This window comes from Eptesicus fuscus, chromosome 14 (genome assembly GCF_027574615.1).
Source record: "Eptesicus fuscus isolate TK198812 chromosome 14, DD_ASM_mEF_20220401, whole genome shotgun sequence".
In the NCBI taxonomy this organism is placed as follows: Eukaryota; Metazoa; Chordata; class Mammalia; order Chiroptera; family Vespertilionidae; genus Eptesicus; species Eptesicus fuscus.
Window position 1 is genome coordinate 79,776,048 of NC_072486.1, and position 18,961 is coordinate 79,795,008.

Below are 18,961 nucleotides of genomic sequence, written 5' to 3' on the forward strand. Positions count from 1 at the left end.
TTGGTGGTCAGTGCGCATCACAGTGACCGGTTGTTCCGCCGTTAAGTCGATTTGCATATTAGGGTTTTATTATATAGGATGATTCATAGACCTTATTTATATAGTTTTATACTATGTATTTTCTATTTTCTAATTGTTTCCTACATATGTATAATATACATACACCATGTGCATATGTAAAAAATATATACCACTAAGTGTTTGCAAACCTAAAGATGCTAGGACAAAATATTTTTATTTTCTTTTGTTGATGAATATTTATAATTTAGCTATATTAATTTTTATATAAACATTTTAAGGCCTATTTATAATTAAATGGCAGTCTTATAAAACCCAAGAAACCTTGTATAGACCTGAGGGAAAAACATTTTCAGTAGAAATACTACAACACTCCCCCCATCTCTCTCTCTCTCTCTCTCTCTCTCTCTCTCTCTCTCACACACACACACACACACACACACACACACACATAGTTCAATGATCAAACCGAATCATCAGCTAGACTGGGGATGTCACTTTGACACAGGCTGGGCAGCGACTGGACCAGAGATCCTAGCAAAGATTGTGCTGATACAAGGCTAAGGGTGAGACAGGAGGCCCGGAAAGCCTGAGAAAGGAGGGACTGCATGGCAGGTGGCATGGGACTGGTCTGTGTTGGGTGATGAGAAAGGCAATATGGTGGGAGTGCTGTGGGGATGAGCTCCAGAGGCAGGATGCTTAGGTTCCGTTCCATCTCACCTTGACCTCACTAGAAATATCACCTTGAGCAACTTGTCCTGCGCATTTGCTCCTCTGTATAATGGGGATGAGAGCATACTGAGAACAGGGCCAGGCACTGTGAGTAAGGTTAGCATCCTCGTTACTCCTGTAACTCTGACATGAAGTTGTGCCTTTGGGACAGCAGTGGTGACTTCTCAACTGTCAACCACTTTTTTTTAAAGACAGCCTTGTCAGGTGCCTAGGGTCTGCACAGAACAAAAGCCAGGACTCTAGAAGGACGCCTGAGACAGTGTGTGTATGTTGAAGATGGGCGGGGGGGGGGGGGCGGCAAGCAAGGAGTAACACCAGGAGAGAACATCGGATCTGCAGAGGCACACTAGGAACAAGGCACCGTGAGTCACTGCACAGTGCTGCCAGAGAGATCTCCATAAAACAGTGTCTATTTCACCGGATAAAACCTTTCGGTGTCTCTCCGTGGCCTTCAGAGTTAAATCAGAACTGCTCCTTAAACTGATTTAAAATCCATACTACCTCTGCCCTAGCTGGTTTGGCTCGGTGAAGAGAGCGTGAGCCTGTGGACTGAAGGGTCCTGAGTTTGATTCCGGTCAAGGGCACATGCCCAGGTTGCAGGCTCAATCCCCAGTGTGGACGTGCAGGAGGCAGCCAATCAATGATTCTCTCTCATCATTGATGTTTCTCTCTCTCTCTCCCTCTCCCTTCCTCTCTGAAATCAATAAAAATATGTTTTTAAAAAAGAAGAAGTAGAAGAGGAAACTGGGACCCAGAGAAACACACAGACACCCAGGGACAAGGACATGTGACAATATAAATAGAGGCAGATATTGGAGTAATGCAGCTGCAAGTCAAGAAACACCAAGGATTGCCAGCAACTGGCAGAAGCTAGGAGATAGGCTCGGGACAGATTTTCCCTCAGAGCCTCCAAAGAAAGCAACCTTGCCCACACCTGGATTCCCGATGTTTAGACTCCAGACCTGTGAGACAATGAATTTCTATTGTTTCAAGCCATCCAATCTCTGGTACTCTGTTCCAATGCCCTAGAAAACTAATATGACTCCCCTCTTCCTCCATGTAACCAGCAGGCCCATCAACAGGTGTCTGGATGCTCCGTCACAGATTCATTATTTCTGCCTTTCCTATGCAAGTGCAATTGGAGATGGAAGAAAACCTAGTTCCTGATACCGGAATAGATCCTTCTCCCTGGGACAAGCTGAGGATATTCCATCTCACACTCAAGAGATTATCCAAGAAAATCATTTAGTAGAGGAGGAAAATATAAAGAATAAAAGCTTGCCTTAATATTCACAGTAGCACCATTTTAGAAATTAAAGGACTGTAATATGGAGATATCCATCTTTATGTGTGCTTACATACCTACCAGCAGCACGTGCTCTGGGTCTGAAGTCAACCCCTCACTCCAAATGCACACACCCCCTCCCGTTTAATGACCAGCACCCCTGCCACTGTCCCCATCCCATCTATAATAATAAAGGCATAATATGCTCATTAGACCAGACGGTCTTCTGGACGAAGCTGGGGCTGCCGCCCAGGGATCAAGGCAGCCGCCATGGCTGCGAAGATTTCGTGCATTGTGGCCTCTAGTAAATCTATAAATAAGCCACAGCCATACCTACCTCTCAATGTCCATACTCCCTGGACCCTGCTTCCTCTGACACCATATACTTTCTCTTCAGAGCCCAGCTTCTTTAGGGAGTCTCATCAGACTTCCTATACTTTCTCATCTCTAATTCACCACTGAACCTTCTGCCATCCGGTTAACAAACCCACTGTTTTACGGATACTCGATGGACTGTCAGATCAATCAGACATGGTGAGCTGTCTTCACCTTCCCCCAGAGCTGTCTCCAGAACAACCCTCTGTACTTAATACACGTTCCGGCTACAAATCTCTGTCTCCTGGCTTCTCTGGCTGGTCCTTCTCAGTCTTTCTGACAATGTTTCTTTTGAAAACTCGTGGAAATACTCTCTTTTCACTAGAGAGGTTCTTCTTCCCTCAACGTCTGCCTTTTCACTGGCTCTTAGCTCTTGAGTTCACTCCCACGATCCACATATCCAAATACCCAGCGGCTACCTTCACCTGAATGTAACACGGGCACCTGCAATTGAACAGATCCCAAAGTAAACTTGGCATCGTCTGGCTTCGACCTAAATTTGTTCCATCTGCCTAACTTCAATCATTTCAATTTTCTTTTTCTAAATATCTCCTATTAATCCTACACCTGAAACCTCCTCAATCTGTTGCCTCTCCATCATCCCAAAACTGTCTTATTTCAGGCTCTCATTCCTCTCACCTGCTAACAACCAACAACTTCCAAACAACTTCCTCTGTTTATTCTTCATACTAGTGCCAGGCAGGTATTCTGAAAAGGCAAATCTGATGCCACTCCCCTTCTTTCATCCTTCAGTAGTTACATGCTCTAAGTCTCAGGGACAGAAATACAGCCTTCTTACTAAAGCACAAAGGACCCTCACGACGCATTCTATGCTCACCAGGTGAGCCTCATTCACCTTCTCTCCTCCACGTTATATATTTATCACATTTACCCCTTTATCGTCCCTTTCAAAATTCTTGGCCTTCACATGTGCTGTTCCCTCTGCCTAAAACACCTTTGGACAGTCTTTACAGGCCTCAGTTTTAAGTGTGACCTCATCCAGGAAAGCACCGAGTAAGCCTCAGGAGACAAGGAGGGGCTTCTCTTTTCAGCACTCAGAGCACATACCTATCTCCACCTGGTCCACCCTTGCCCCATCACCCAAGTGTACAATTTATGGACAGGCACCTCATCTTACTATTCCCCATACTGCTAATGCCTAGCAGAGTACCTGACAGAGCAGCAGGTGCAAAATCAGTACAGAATCAATAAGTCACACACATAGATCCACACACAAAACAAGTTTTATTTTTTTAATATATTTTTACTGATTTTAGAGAGGAAGGGAGAGGGAGAGGGAGAGGGAGGGGGAGGGGGAGGGGAGGAGAGGGGAAAGGGGAGGGGAGAGGGAAAAGGAGAGGGAGAGAAACATCAATGATGAGAGAGAATCATTGATTGGCTGCTTCCTGCACACCCCCTACTGGGAATCAAGCCCACAACCCAGACATGTGCCCTTGATTGGAATCGAACCCGGGACCCTTCAGTACGCAGGCCGATGCTCTATCCACTGAGCCAAACCAGCTAGGGCCAAAACAAGTTTTAGCACCTTAATGACTTAAGACAAACATGAAGCTAGTCAACTCTACTAAAGAGGCTTTAATATATTGGTATTTATATACATACACATACCCATAGATAAATGTCCACATACCAGGTGTACCGGTTAATAATGCGGATTCTGTAATCAAAGAAAAGATGATAATTTCAAGAGAAACATCAAAAGTGCTTTATTCAAAGTAATGTCCATCGCTAGCTACACATTTCCCCCATCTTTCAGATAATTTGTGGATACCGTCCCAATAGAACTTTTCTTGTTTTGAGGCAAACCATTCAGAGACCCTATTTTCCACTTCTTCGTACGTTTTGAAGTGCTGCTCAGAAAGTGTGTGTGCCATCGATCGGAACAAGTGGTGATCTGAAGGAGCAAGGTCTGAAGAATACAGCAGGTGGGTTAATACTTCCCAGGCAAGATCTTTTAACGTGTCCTTAACTGGCTTTGAAGTGTGTGATGGTGCGTCATCATGAAGCAAAATTACTTTGCTGTGTCTTCTGCAACATTCTGGTCGTTTCACGATCAAAGTGTGGTTCAAATTGATTATTTGTTGTCAGTAGTGATCAATATTAATGGTTTCACCTGGTTTTAGAAACTCATAATACACCACACCTTCCTGATCCCGCCAAACGCAGAGCATTGTCTTCTTTCCGAAGTGATTTGGCCTTGCAGTCGATGTTGATGGTTGACCTGGATCAACCCATGATTTTGTGCGTTTGGGATTCTCAAAATAAATCCACTTTTCATCGCCAGTCACAATTCGATGCAAAAAAGACTTTCTTTCGTGCCACTGAAGCAACATTTTACTGATGACTTTTCAATTTTCCATTTGTCTTTCGTTCAGTTGATGTGGCACCCATTTTCCTTCCTTTAAAATCTTTCCCATTGCTTGTAAACAATCGAAAATTGTTTGCTGAGCAACGTTTAATCTTTCTGCAAGTTGTTTTTGAGTTTGACACGCATCTTTATCCAATAATGCTTGTAATTGTTGGTCTTCAAACTTTTTCGGTTGACCTGGACGTTCTTTGTCTTTCACACTGAAATCATCACTTTTAAAGTGTTTAAACCAGTGTTCACAAGTATCTTGAGATGGAGCATGTTCACCATAAGCTTCCCAAAGTATTCAGCAGCACTTTTCTTCAAAACAAAGTAATGAATTATAACTTCCGCAAATGCTCTCTTTTTTTGGCACGAAATTCGACATTTTTAAGTGTAAAAGTATCTATGATGTTAACACCTTCAGCAAATTTGGCATATGAAGTTTTGAAGCTTGTTGTCAATACAACAAAATAGCATACATATCAAATCGGATATATATCAACATATGTGTAACTCCATCTATTGAAAAAATTCCACATTATTAACCAGTACACCTGGTAACAGGTTCATTTCCCCAACCGAGCACAACCCTATTAATAATTAATTCCTTGCTGCTATGTATACTACTCACACTGAGTTCAAATAAGCTAATTTAATCATCCCAATCATATAAATTCAGGTGTCCACAGAAATAAGGACAGGAAATTTTTCTGGAAATAAATGTTATTAATAGTTGTAATGGTAGGACAGTGTTATATGCAAAATTGTGTCTCTCCCAAAATTCATGTTAAAGCCTTCAACCCCGTCCTCCCCCACCCAGTATTTGGAGATAGGGCTTTAAAAAAGTAGTTGTGTTAATAAAATCAGGTTGTTAGGGTAGGCCCTAATCCAAGATGACTGCTATCCTTCTAAGTAGAGAACACGGAAGGATGACCAGGAGAGGTCACAGAGAAAAGGCGGCCGTTTGTGAGGCAAGGAGAGAAGCCAAAGAAACCGAACCTGCCAACACCTTGATCTTGAACTTTCAGGCTCCAGAACTGTGAGAAGATAAGTTTTTGTTCCTTAAGCCACCCAGTCTATGGTACTTTGCTATGACTCCCAAACTGACTTTTTAAAAATATGTATATTTTTATTGATTTCAGAAAGAAAGGGAGATGGAGAGATAGAAACATCAATGATGAGAATCATTGATCAGCTGCCTCCTGTATGGCCCCCACTGGGAATGGAGCCCACAACCTGAACAAGTGCTCTGACGGGAAATTAAACCATGACCTCCTGGTTCACAGCGGGACACTCAACCACTGATGCACACCAGCAGGGCTGACCTTTTTTTTTTTTTTTTTTAATGCTTTTATTGATTTTAGAAAGAGAGGAATGGAGAGGGATAGAGAGATAGAAACATTACTGAGAGAGAAACATCAATAAGCTGCCTCCTGCACACACCCTACTGGGGATCGAGCCCACAACCTAGGCATGCGCCCTGACCAGGAATCAAACCAGCAACCATTCGGTGCACAGGATGACACCCAACCATCTGAGCCACACCAGTCAGGGCCATGGAATATCTTTTAAATCAGCAGAGGTTATGTGAACAATGGGATTATGGACATTTTCATTTTCTTCTTTATGTCAGTCTGTATTTAAAAAAGTTAAAACGTATTATTAAACTTAATGATATAATTGAATATCCTAGACATCAGAGTTGACAATACTCTGGCCAAACCGCATCTTACTATTTCTAATTTGCAACAAAATAATATAATGAGATAAAATAAGATTCATTTTATTTTCACCAGCTCAGCTGATGGAGGCAGGCTCCGGGGAAGAGCACTGCTATTAAACACTCTCTAGAGCCTGGGAGCACGGCTCAGTGGTTGAGTGTTCACCTTGAACCAGGAGGTCACGGTTCAATTCCTGGTCAGGGCACATGCCTGGGGCATGGGCTCAATCCCCGGTGTGGGATTTCACACTCATTGCGTACATGTTTTCCTACCTCTGTAATTAATTTTAGAGCTCCTCAAAAGAGCTATAGAATGAAGAGGAAGATAAAGAGATCAGTGTCCCAAGACCTGGAAATTTCTAAATTTTCCACTTACATAAGTTAACAAATAAAAGGATTGTAGATTTAAGGGGGGGGGGGGGCGCTGGATTAAGTTATATGTGTGAAATTGCTGCGAAGAGTGCCTGGCGCACAGTGGATACTAAATAAATGTTAATGAAACATGAATACTCATTTACAAACCTTTACAGAGTTAAGCAGACCTAGACGTTTTTATTGTTTTAAATTCTTTTTAGCAATTGGTTAGATTAGCTGAACAGCTTTCCATGGGGGACCACTTCATCCACCGTCAATCAGTGATATCTGGCATATCTAAAGCCAACATCAAAATGCTGACACTAGTCAGAGGAACTCAGCACTTACTGCTGCAGACTGACTCCCTCTAGAGTCCCACAAGCCAGATTAGAAAGGGACACCTATCTTCTGAGACCCAGAGCTTTGTATTTGGTCAGTGTTCTGATTTCTCCAAAGGTCTCCTCAAGACTCAGATTCCACTCACTCTACCCCATTCTTCTACACTACATACTGCTTAACACTCAGAATAGAAGAACAGACATTCTGAGGCTTCCTAACAACCTGGTCTTTTAGAGTAGTGGGCTTCAGAGTGGAATGCACACATGAGACACTCAAATCTCCTTATCACTATAACTAGAAAACACTAGAACTGAGGACTAATTTAAAAAAAAAAAAGGAACATTAAATTTAGCTCTCCTAAAATTTAGTAATCCATACCTAATATAAGGTATCCTTATCCTATATAATAAGAGGCTAATATGCAAGTCAACCAAACAGCAGAACGACCGACTGCTATGACATGCACTGACCACCAGGGAGCAGACGCTCAATGCAGGAGCTGCCCCTGGTGGTCAGTGCGCTCCCACAGGGGGAGCACTGCTCAGCCAGACTCTGGGCTCACGGCTGGCAAGTGCAGTGGTGGAAGCCTCTCCTGCCTCCACGCAACACTAATGTATTCGACTGCGAGAGGGCGCAGGCAGGGCTGAGGGGACCCGACCCTCCCCAGTGCACAAATTTAGTGCACTGAGCCTCTAGTACCTAATATAAGAACAGACATACAGGGTGGGGAAAAGTGGGTTTACAGTTGTTCATATGGAAAATAATAATAAATAATTACACAAGAATAAACTGTTTCATGTATTCACAACTGTAAACCTACTTTTTCCCACCCCTGCATACAATTTATTCATAAATAAAAGTAAAAAGGATACAAATGTTGAAGTCACAGATTCAAATTCTTACTAATGGAGTCATGATTCAAACATAACATTGAGCCCGACCAGCATGGCTCAGTGGTTGAGTGTCAACCTATGAACCAGGAGGTCACGGTTCATTTCCCAGTCAGGGCACAGGCCCAGGTTGCAGGCTCGATCCCCAGTATGGGGCATGAAGGAGGCAGCCGATCAATGATTCTCTCTCATAACTGATGTTTCTCTTTCTCTCTCTCTCCCTTCCTCCCTCCCTCCCTCTCTGAAATCAATAAAAATATATTTTAAGAAAACAAACATAAGATTGAAGACAACTGCATTAGAGCCACAATTACATAGTTAATTTTGGTTCAATATCCCATAAGAACTCTGACAAACAGTATATTGTGTTTTTATTAACACTGAACACTTTACAAACAGGCCAAGCAAATTCCCGCCTCTGTGCCACCTATCCTTAAATTGTTCCTTCTGTCCAGACATCCACTAACACACAACTCCTACCCTTTTCGGCAAATATCTATTCATCTTACCAAGAAGTCTTTACAAAGCTGCATAGCGACAGGTGGATAGTAACCACTCTATAAATCTAAGGTTATGAGTTTGTAAGTCAAATTATAATATAGGCCTAGTATAAGAAAAAATTTAGGTGCCTTTCTCTTGCTCTAAGACAACTACATTAAGAATAAAACTATCCTATTTATTATTACACCCGCCCCCCTCTGCACCTTCTGGAAAAACCCTCATGCAGATGAATTTTGATCAGAAGGAATACATTGTATATACAGTACATGCTAAAACTGATTTTCCTCTTAAATCTACACTTAAATCTTCCCCCAAAAAGTATTCTGCACAAAAGGACATAGTGAATGTGTGTTTATTTGGAACCCTATAACCCTAGATACCCAACAACTACTTGAACAACATTGTCACATTGTTCACATATGGCACAGACACTAAACCAGTGACTGGCTTGGAGAATCTCCTGTTTTTACACACACAACTGGGAACGTAGAAATTATTCTAATACCCTACCAAAAGTATATCAAAATGAACACTTTGGGGAAAGAGAACTAAGTAGATCTTTACTTGCCTCCACTGAATTCTCTTGGCTCTGCCTTGGTAAGTCATCATGAAGGAAGTGTCAGTGTGTGCTGCCTCTCCGTGCCCATGCACTCTATCTCCATCACAACTGGCACCTGGGAAGGGCTCAGAGCACTCCCAAAACTGTGGAAATGATCCAAACTCAGACACTCACAATTGCTTCTTCAACAGTGAAGTCTGGTGTTAGAGGAGAGAACAGCTTTTTAAAAGATACCTTCCATAATATCTCACAGCGCTTCACAATGACCCTGCTTCCCCACTTGTAACTCACCCAGTCAGTTATCAGTCATCAACCTTTACTCCAAGGTAAAATGAAAGGCTATGCAACTGTCATCTTCCCCCTTACGTGGCTTAAAGGCACTGAGCTTAGCATTCAGCGTGCATTATCTTCTTGAAAGCTCAGGGTTTAATTAACTTGCCTAAAGTCGCATCAGAATCACCAAATTGCACAACTCCAGGAAGGGGTACCAGCATTGTACTTTTGGCAAATGCTGCCCTAGCACAGATGAATGGTGCTGTGCAGTGACGTGGCCTGTGTCAGACAGCTAGTAAACCATGACGCTGAAGCCCAAAAACTCTGCTGTGTCTGGTAAGAAAGAACACACTCGCAACCTTAAAGCCACACTGCCCCCATCTTGAAAGTGAAGCTTGAACAATTAATCACACAATAAAACAAAAATCTCTCATTATATAATAACACAGTTATGGGCCTTGTGGGCGAAGGAAGAAAGGGAGGGAGGAAAGGAAGTAAGGTCAATAGATAATGACTATGGAAGACAGAAGCAAGAAGCAAGACATACACATCTTCGGTGCAAGGAGGCAATAACAACTGAGTGTCTAAGGCCGTGGTCGGCAAACTGCGGCTCGCGAGCCACATGCGGCTCTTTGGCCCCTTGAGCGTGGCTCTTCCACAAAATACCACGGCCTGGACGAGTCTATTTTGAAGAAGTGGCGTTAGAAGAAGTTTAAGTTTAAAAAATTTGGCTCTCAAAAGAAATTTCAGTCGTTGTACTGTTGATATTTGGCTCTGTTGACTAATGAGTTTGCCGACCACTGGTCTAAGGGGAACAGAGGAATTGGGGCAGGAGTTGGTTCCCCCCCCCACCCACCCCCCACACCCCACTGCTGCCCTTACAAGACCACAAGCATAGTTTTCTAAAGAATGACTAGCCAGCATTCAGGTTAAAATGACGCTTGCACCCAGAGTAGGAAAAACTATAAATTATGCATGGGACTCTGCATTCACCTGCTCCTACTTGTAGCTTCAAAAGGATTCATTATTTCAAAATTTAAAAACTGATCTCAGAGTAAAAAACCTCAATGAAATATATGGCTTAGAAATATTTAGAATCTATTATAACAAGAGCTTATTTTCTTAAGATGCAAAAAAGATTTACAAATCACTTTAAGGGGCAGGGGGGTGACCAACCCAACAGAAAAGTGGGCAATGACATATATTACCCAACCAACAGCCACCCCACCTCACAACCTGATCTTGCGGTCAGGGGCCACCTCCCATTTTAAGGCCTAAGAGGAACAGATGTTTGCTTTCTGACCTCACTAGCACCTACCACATGACATGAGCATGTGACCAGTCGTAGCCAATAGGACCCGAGGACAAACCTGCTGCGGCTTCCAGGAAAGGTTTTTGTTCTGTGAACAAATGTACTTCGCTTCCACTGGCTGTCGTCACATGACTACTGGAACTGTGACCTATAGCTCCTCTGTTTTCTACATCCCACAAGTCCTTTCAGCTCCACCTTCAAAACATGCAGAACTGCTTTGACTCCTTTTTCCAAATCATCTCTTCCCTGCCTGCTTGCAATATTCTCCAACCACCATGCCTGCTTCTGCCTTTATCCTCTTCATTCAAGTCTCAACACGGCAGCCAGCATGAACCTTTGAGAGCCTTCATCAGATAAGGTCAGTCCTTTGCTCAAAGAGATCTCATCTCCCCAGGATAAAAGCCCAAATCGCTCCCGATGGCCTAGGAGGCCCTGCTCTTCCGTGGCCCACACTCAGCTCCGCCACACTGGCGCTCCTCTGTCTGGTTGGAGTACACACTCCTGCCCCAGGGCCTGCACACTCACTACCCCTCTGTCTGAAATGCTCTTCCCCACACATCTGCCCTTACCCTCTCTTAGCACCTTTAAGACGCGACTCAAATGTCACCTCAGTGAGGCCTTCCCCGATCACCCCATTTAATATAGCCCAACTCAGCCTCACAGTGCCCTGCATTGCTTTATTTTCTCAGTGGAAATCCATTCCACCTACTTGTCTGTCTCCTCCCTCGCCCCCACCAAAAGTAAGCTCCCCGAGGGCAACACACTCAGCCTGTGGTCTGTTTTGCTCAGTGCTATTATTTCTCATACTTACAGACTACTGCCTGGGACATGGTGGGTGTAGAATAATTATTTTAGTGAATTCAGGGAGCAACCATCAACAGCACGCTGAAGATGAAAGACCAGGAAAGAGGAGTATCTGGGTCCTTGGTAATTTCACTGAGCTATTGAATTACATCTGGACTTCTGATCACATGAGGTAAAATTCTACCCATCACTTCAGACATGGTACCGTATTTTCCAGCGTATAAAACGACTGGGCGTATAAGATTTTCCTGGGTTAAAAAGTCGTCTTATACGCCGGAAAATAAGGTAAATTAAGGTTTGTGTTATTTGAAGCCAAAAGGTACCTGATACAGGACATAAACAGGTGGTTTGACCAAAAAAAAAAAAAAAAAAAAAGCTATTGGCAAGTATAGCCAATTTACCTCAATCATGAGGCATGTAAATTAAATAACCATGAAATAATGTCACACAGAAAACAACATAAAAGATTAACTGATGTATATCCCATTCAACATGACTAAAACACCAGCTGTATTTAGTTTTTTAAATTTTATACATAAACATATATCATTCATAAGAGTTGTTATTCCATCCCATGCATTGAGTGCTAGAAAGGATGCTCATTCTTGGCCAATAATGTGAAAACAGCAGTTAACTCTGATGAAGAACTTACTGCACACCTGGCTATGTGCTATCCATCCACTTTTACATGCATTATTTACGGCTCCAGCACACCCACAAAAGAGGTACTATTTTTAACTTATCCCATTTTAAAGTTGACCCAAATCAAGTAGCTACTAAGTTGATGGGGTTAAAATTTGAACCTAGTCAGTTTTAACGACCAGACCCAACATCCTACCAGCCCGCTCAGCCAAGAGGCAGAGCATTCTCCAGACTGAATGGGCCTGTAACACATTTACTCCACCAGTGCCCTGTTTGCTGCCATTTATTGTGTTTGGGTTTCAACCCAACAATTGACAAAAGATATTCAAGTGCCAAACTTACCAGAAAGAAACGCTGTGACAGAAAAAGAAGATAGAAATGAAAAGACAAAGATTTGTAGAAGTCCTTTGTCTCAGTTTTCTCAACTGAAAAAAATGGAGATAATAGTTATTTACTAGAAGGCAGAGGATAAAGGCTGAAGCAGGCACAGTAGTATTTTTAGAGTGTTATGAGGATTAAATAGATAAATATGGCATGTGCCAGCACTTGGTCTCATGCCTGGCACACACTAAACAATCATGATTATCACCCTACTTATGATGAAGGGCTTCAAATATGTCACCAAAACTACAAGTCTAACCAACAACTGTATGGCTCGTAGCTGAAAGAAACCACATACATGTTACAACTTCTTCAAGAATCCAAAAAAGAAAGGAGAACAAGTACTGGTGTTCATTCTGGGAAGAGTGTTAAGTGACTTAGTTAAGAAAAAATTATTAGAACCACCAGAAATGTATGTCCTGTCCCATCCTCTCCCCAGCATCCAATGTTGGGAAGAATGCCAGAGGAAAGACATGCTCTGTTCTGGGAGGCCAGGTCAGTTACCTCATTTCTGGAGAGCAGTTGGTCACTCACTATCAAAACTTGAAACTGATGTGCTCTTTGATAAGAGAACTCTACATGGAGGAATTTAACTTCTATAACATGCTCACGAGTATACGAGGATGGTCACTACAAAGATAATACAATTGGAAACAACTAAATGACCACCAATAGGAAATGGTTAAATAAATTAGGGTACCTCCATCTAGTTAAAAACCCATTTCTCCACTAGGCTCTCTCATCTAAGCAAATGACACACTGTCCACCCAAGCTGCTAATGCCAAAAATCTGTAAAACCACCGTAATTTCTTCTTTTTCTCAGGCTCACCTCATCAAATCCTTTAGTAGATCTTATCCTAGTAACTTTCAAAACATATATGAAACCTATCACTCTTCTCCTTTAGTCATAAGCCTACTCTAAGCCATATCTGCCAAGATGATTTCAATAGCCCAACTGGTCACCCAGGTTAAAACCCTCCAGTGGCTTCCACTGCTTTGAGAATAAAAGCCCTGTTCCCTACCATGGCACGAAGGCCCTGATTACCTCTTAGACGGCATTTCCTCGGCTCGCCTCAAGGTCCAGTAACACCAGCCTTCTATTTGGGGAGGCAGAAGGTCTCTTCAGTATCTCGTTTTGGAGCCTTCACAATTAACCGTGCTCTTCCTAAACTGTCTAACTGCCTCATTATTCAGGTCAATTTGAATGTCATCACTTCAGAGGGACTGCCTGACTCCCCTACCACATGCATCACTCTCAGAACCGCTAACAGATACTGCCAATACCATAACCACTGTTTACTTTATAGCATTTCTCAATGTCTAAAATCCCATATATATAAAATTAAAGCCTAATATGCTATGTGTCTGGCTGGCCGTTCAACCAATCAAAGCATGATCCTACCTAATAAAAGAGTAATATGCAAATTAACCATCACTCTGCTATACCACCAGCCACGCCCATCTGCCACGCCCACCAGCCAATCAGTGCGAGTATGCAAATTAACCCCAACCAAGATGGCTGCCACCACAGAGAGCAGGAAAGAGGCTTGGGTTTCCCCAGCAATAAAGGAAGCCAAGCTTTCCACACACCCTGGTGGGCCCAGGCCTCCACTCAAGGATACAAAGTTTCAATTACAGAAGGTGAATAAACTCCAACAGAAATGGCTGCCACCATGGAGCGAGCAGGAGGATTGGCTTCGCTCCAGGCTACAAAGTTTCAATTGTAGAAGGTAAATAAATTCCAGACACCAGGGCCTCTGCTTGGGTCGCCGGGGGGCATGGCCGGCCTGCAAACCACCACAGGCCACTTGCACAGGCTGCCCCATGCCCCAAGGGAACCCCCACCCTGATCCGGGACACCTTTCAGGGCAAACCAGCTGGCCCCCACCCATGCACCAAGCCTCTATCCTATCTAATAAAAGAGTAATATGCAGATTGACCATCACTCCAACATACAAGATCAAGATCGCTGCCCCCATGTGGTCAAAGATCCTGCCCCCATGTAGACACAAGATGGCCACCACAAAATGGCCAGCAGGGGAGGGCATTTGGGAAGGACCAGGCCTTCAAGGGAGGGCAGTTGGGGGCAATCAAGCCTGCAGGGGAGGGCAGTTAGGGGTGACCAGGTTGGCAGAGGAGGGAAGTTGGGAGCAAACAGGTTGGCAGGGGAGCAGTTAGACATCAATCAGGCTGGCAGGGCAGTGGTTAGGGTGTGATCAGGCTGGTAGGCAAAAGTGGTTAGGGGCAATCAGGAAGGCAGGCAGGTGAGCAGTTGGGAACCAGCAGTCCTGGATTGTGAGAGGGATGTCCGACTGCCCTAAATGGGCAGTGGGATATCCCTCGAGGGGTCCCAGATCGGAGAGGGTGCAGGCTGGGCTGAGGGACACCCTCCCCCCACCACCCCCCCCCCTCCGTGCACGAATTCCGTGCACCAGGCCTCTAGTATACTAACGACATGCTAAGGCCACTCAACTGCTCACTATGATGTGCACTTACCACCAGGGGGCAGACACTCTGACAAGTAGGTTAGCTTGCTGCTGGGGTCTGGCCAATTGGGACTGAGCAAGACGGGCTGGACACACTCTGGAAACCTTCCCCGGTCCCTCCCTAGCTGGCTAACCTTCCATATCCCTCCCCAGCCTTGATCATGCACCAGTGGGGTCCCTCGGCCTGGCCTGTGCCCTCTCATAATCTGGGACCCCTCGGGGGATGTTGGAGAGCCAAGTTCGGCCCGATCCCGCAAGCCAGGCCGAGGGACCCCCACTGGTACACAAATTTGTACACCAGGCCTCTAGTTAATTATAAAAAACGCATTTATTTTGTATCTCCCACCATTGATATATTGGTCCAGTGAAGGCAAGGGCTTAGTCTCTCTTGTTTACCACTGAATCCCTAGAATCTAGAATCAGGCATAAGAAAACACTTCACATCAGCTGCATGAATATTACGCAGTTGTTGAAAAGACTGTCTATATGCTAAGATAGAAGAATGTCCAAGATAGACTGTTAAGTGACAAAAGCAAACCACAAAGCATTACAGTTGATCCTTGAACATGGGTCCAAACCACGGGCTCCATTTACCGCAAGTTTTTTGTTTGTTTTTTTAATATTTCTTTATTGATTTCAGAGAGGAAGGGAGAAGGAGAGAGAGAAACATCAGTGATGAGAGAATCACTGGTCGGCCGCCTCCTGCATGCCCCCTACGGGGGATCGAGCCCACAACCCAGGCATGTGCCCTTGGCTGGAATCGAACCTGGGGCCCTTCAGTCCGCAGGCTGACGCTCTATCCACTGAGCCAAGCCGGCTAGGCTTTTATATATATAGATTACTAGAGGCCCAGTGCATGAAATTCGTGTGGGGTAGGGGGCCTCAGCCCAGCCTGCACCCTCTCCAATCCAGGACCCCTTGGGAATGTCCAACTAAACCAGCAGTCAGACATCCCTCTCACAATCCTGGACCACTGGCTCCTAATCGCTCACCTGCCTGCCTGCCTGGTCGCCCCTAACTGCCTCCGATGCTGGCCTGATTGCCCCTAACTGCCCCCTGCTGCTGGCCTGATTGCCCCTAACTGCCCCCGCTGCTGACCAGGTGGCCCCCAACTGCCCCCTCCCTGCCAGCCTGGTCACCTAAGGGTCGCAGTTCACTTCCTGGTTGTGGGCTCCATCCCCAGTGAGGGGGCATGCAGGAGGCAGTCAATGGATGATGCTGAGTTCTCACACTGATGTTTCTATTTCTCTCTCCCTCTCCCTTCCTCTCTCTCAAAAATCAATAAAATATTTTTTAAGAGAAAGTTATGAATCCATAGTCTTAAAAAAAAACATGCTGGGAGTAGAGGGAGGGGAGAATTCTTAAAAATTTCAAATATGACTGCTAAAGTAAAATTATAGAACCTGAGAATAAAGTAGAGGAAATGGCCAGAAGAATAGAACTAAAAGACAAAAGGGGGAAACAATCGAATTTAAAAATGGGCAGAAGACCAGAATAGAGATTTCTCCAAAGAGGACATATACATGGCTTTGAGAAAAAATGCTCAAAGTCACTGATCATCAGAGAAATGCAAATTAAAATCACAATGAGCTATCACCTCACATCTGTTAGAATGGCTATCATCAAAAAATCAACCAACAAAAAGCGCTAGCGAGGATGTGGAGAAAAGGGAGCACTAGTTCACTGCTGATGGGAATCAGATTGGTGCAGGAACTATGGAAAACAGTATGAAGTTTCCTCAAAAAATTAAAAATGGAACTTCCGTTTGACCCAGTGATCCCACTTTTAGGAATATATCCTAAAAACCCCAAAACACCAATCAGAAAGAATAAATGTGCCCCTATGTTCATAGCAGCATTATTTACAATAGCTAAGAATTAGAAACTGCCCAAGTGCCCATCAGTACATGAGTGAACATTTACACTGTGGCAGACTGTGCAGCTGTAAAAAAGAGGGATCTCTTACCCTTTGGGACATCATGAATGGACATGAAAAATATTATACTAAGTGAAATAAGCCAATCTGAGAAAGACAAATACCACATGATCTCACTTATTTGTGCAGTCTAATGAACAAAATGAGGTACAAGGAGGGAAATGGGATATATCTGTAATACTAGCAACAATTTTTTAAAATTTTTCTTTTTGAAGACAAAAGGGGGAGAGGAACTAACTCAGGAAGTCCAGTAACCAACTAAAAGGTGTTAAAGAAAGAAGAGACAATTACAGCATTATAAGAGAATTTCCAAGAATTAAAAAACATGAGTCTTTAGTTTAATAAGAACACTTCTAGACAAAATACATCACCCACAAAGGAACAAGAATCACCCTGTATCAGACTTCTCCTCAACAACAGTGGATGCTGGAAGACCTGGAAGCAATGAACTCAAAAGCTCTGAGGGGAAATAATCTTCAACTTAGTTTGGCTTGAATAAAATAATAGCAGTATTTCAAGGACTAATGAGAACATTTGCAGATATGCCAGGGTTCAAAACCTTATCTCCTACGTATTCTTTCCTAAAATGCATGTGAGGGATGCACTGCATTACAGAAAAGATCCAGTCACAACCGAACTAGAGTCCGGCACTGAGAGGGAGTGACCTGGAACAGGCCTCGGTAACAACAGGTCCAAACCAGATCCAAACCAGAGAAAGAGGACCCGGAAGATCTCTCCTCAGGGGGAATACTAATGTGCATAAAACAACAGTAATAAAGACAATGGTATGGGAAGCTGATAACATGGAAGAAAAAAATAGTGAAAAATAAAGCAAGGAAAAAAGGCAATTACTGACTCAAAATGGAAACAATACAGAACAGGTAATGATATTCTCTTTGCCTCTGCTATGAACAATTACTTATATCATCACAGTAATGTAGAAACTATTTGTTGATTTTCAACAATTAAAACCAAATCATAGGCAAAGAATAAGGGAGTATGGTACAGAGTATAAATGTTCTCAACCTTGACAATGCCCACGTGGAAATGACAGACACAGAAGAACATAAAGGGGAAAGGAGCGGTGAGAATAGGGGGACGTACTAACATTTTCCTACCAGGGAAATCAAGATACACAACCTATAGGGACGTGAAGCAAAGGTCTGTTGTATTACATAAACTACAAAGGTAACAAGAGAAACTAAAAGTGATAACATCCATTGGGAAAGTGAATATAAGGAGCTAAATCCTCATTTGTCAGAACATAAATCGATCTAAAATTGATAAATCCTAAAGTAAGCGTATTATTTCATCACAACAATATCACATGAAGAAACTATTTAAACGTTTCCTTTGAAGAATGGCTGTAAGGAGTGAGGACGGGTTGTTGGCCTTTATTATAAGCATTTCTGAGTTTGTTTTGTTTGTTGTTTGTGGTGGTGGTTTCTTTTCTGCAGGGAGAAGGCAGCTCAAGGGGAATACTGTAACATTATGGTTTATGGTGTTTGTCATTTTGTTTAACAATATTCTACTCAAGAAACAAAAGCCTTTTTTAAAAAAATGCCAAAAACAAACTGAGTTTACTTCTTCAAACTACAAATTACATTGTGAGGAAGCATCAGTGTGACGACATTTCTCTTTAGCATTCCGAGTGACATCAACACCCGTTCAACATCAACTGATGCAGGTGTTCACTGGAAGAACAGCTGAGGTTCCCTCAGCATCAAGAGCCAAGTGCCTATGGCAGCACAAGATGAACACACCACACATCACATTTCAGCAAGTTACAGACCCACTCTGCCACTACCCATGAGATGTAACAAAAAGCTAAGCAATGTTAAAAAAGAATTTACCAAGTTCCTCTCAAATCAAAATACAGGAAGCTATTGTGTAATTTGACACTTCAGAAAATTACATTTTTTTGTTGTCACTAAAATGAAGCCAATAAAAAAGTGGTTCAGTGTTTAATAACGCATTGTGTAGT

General features: G+C 43.2%; 1 protein-coding gene and 1 non-coding gene across 2 annotated transcripts in view; both read right to left on the reverse strand.

Annotated features, from left to right (window-relative positions):
* KMT2C (lysine methyltransferase 2C) overlaps positions 1 to 18,961 on the reverse strand; it is a 254,869-nt gene that overhangs the window by 201,227 nt on the left and 34,681 nt on the right. The window lies entirely within an intron of this gene.
* LOC114228794 (small nucleolar RNA SNORA56) lies at positions 7,138 to 7,266 on the reverse strand. Its single transcript, XR_003614910.1, has one exon. It is a non-coding gene; the product is annotated as a small nucleolar RNA SNORA56 (small nucleolar RNA).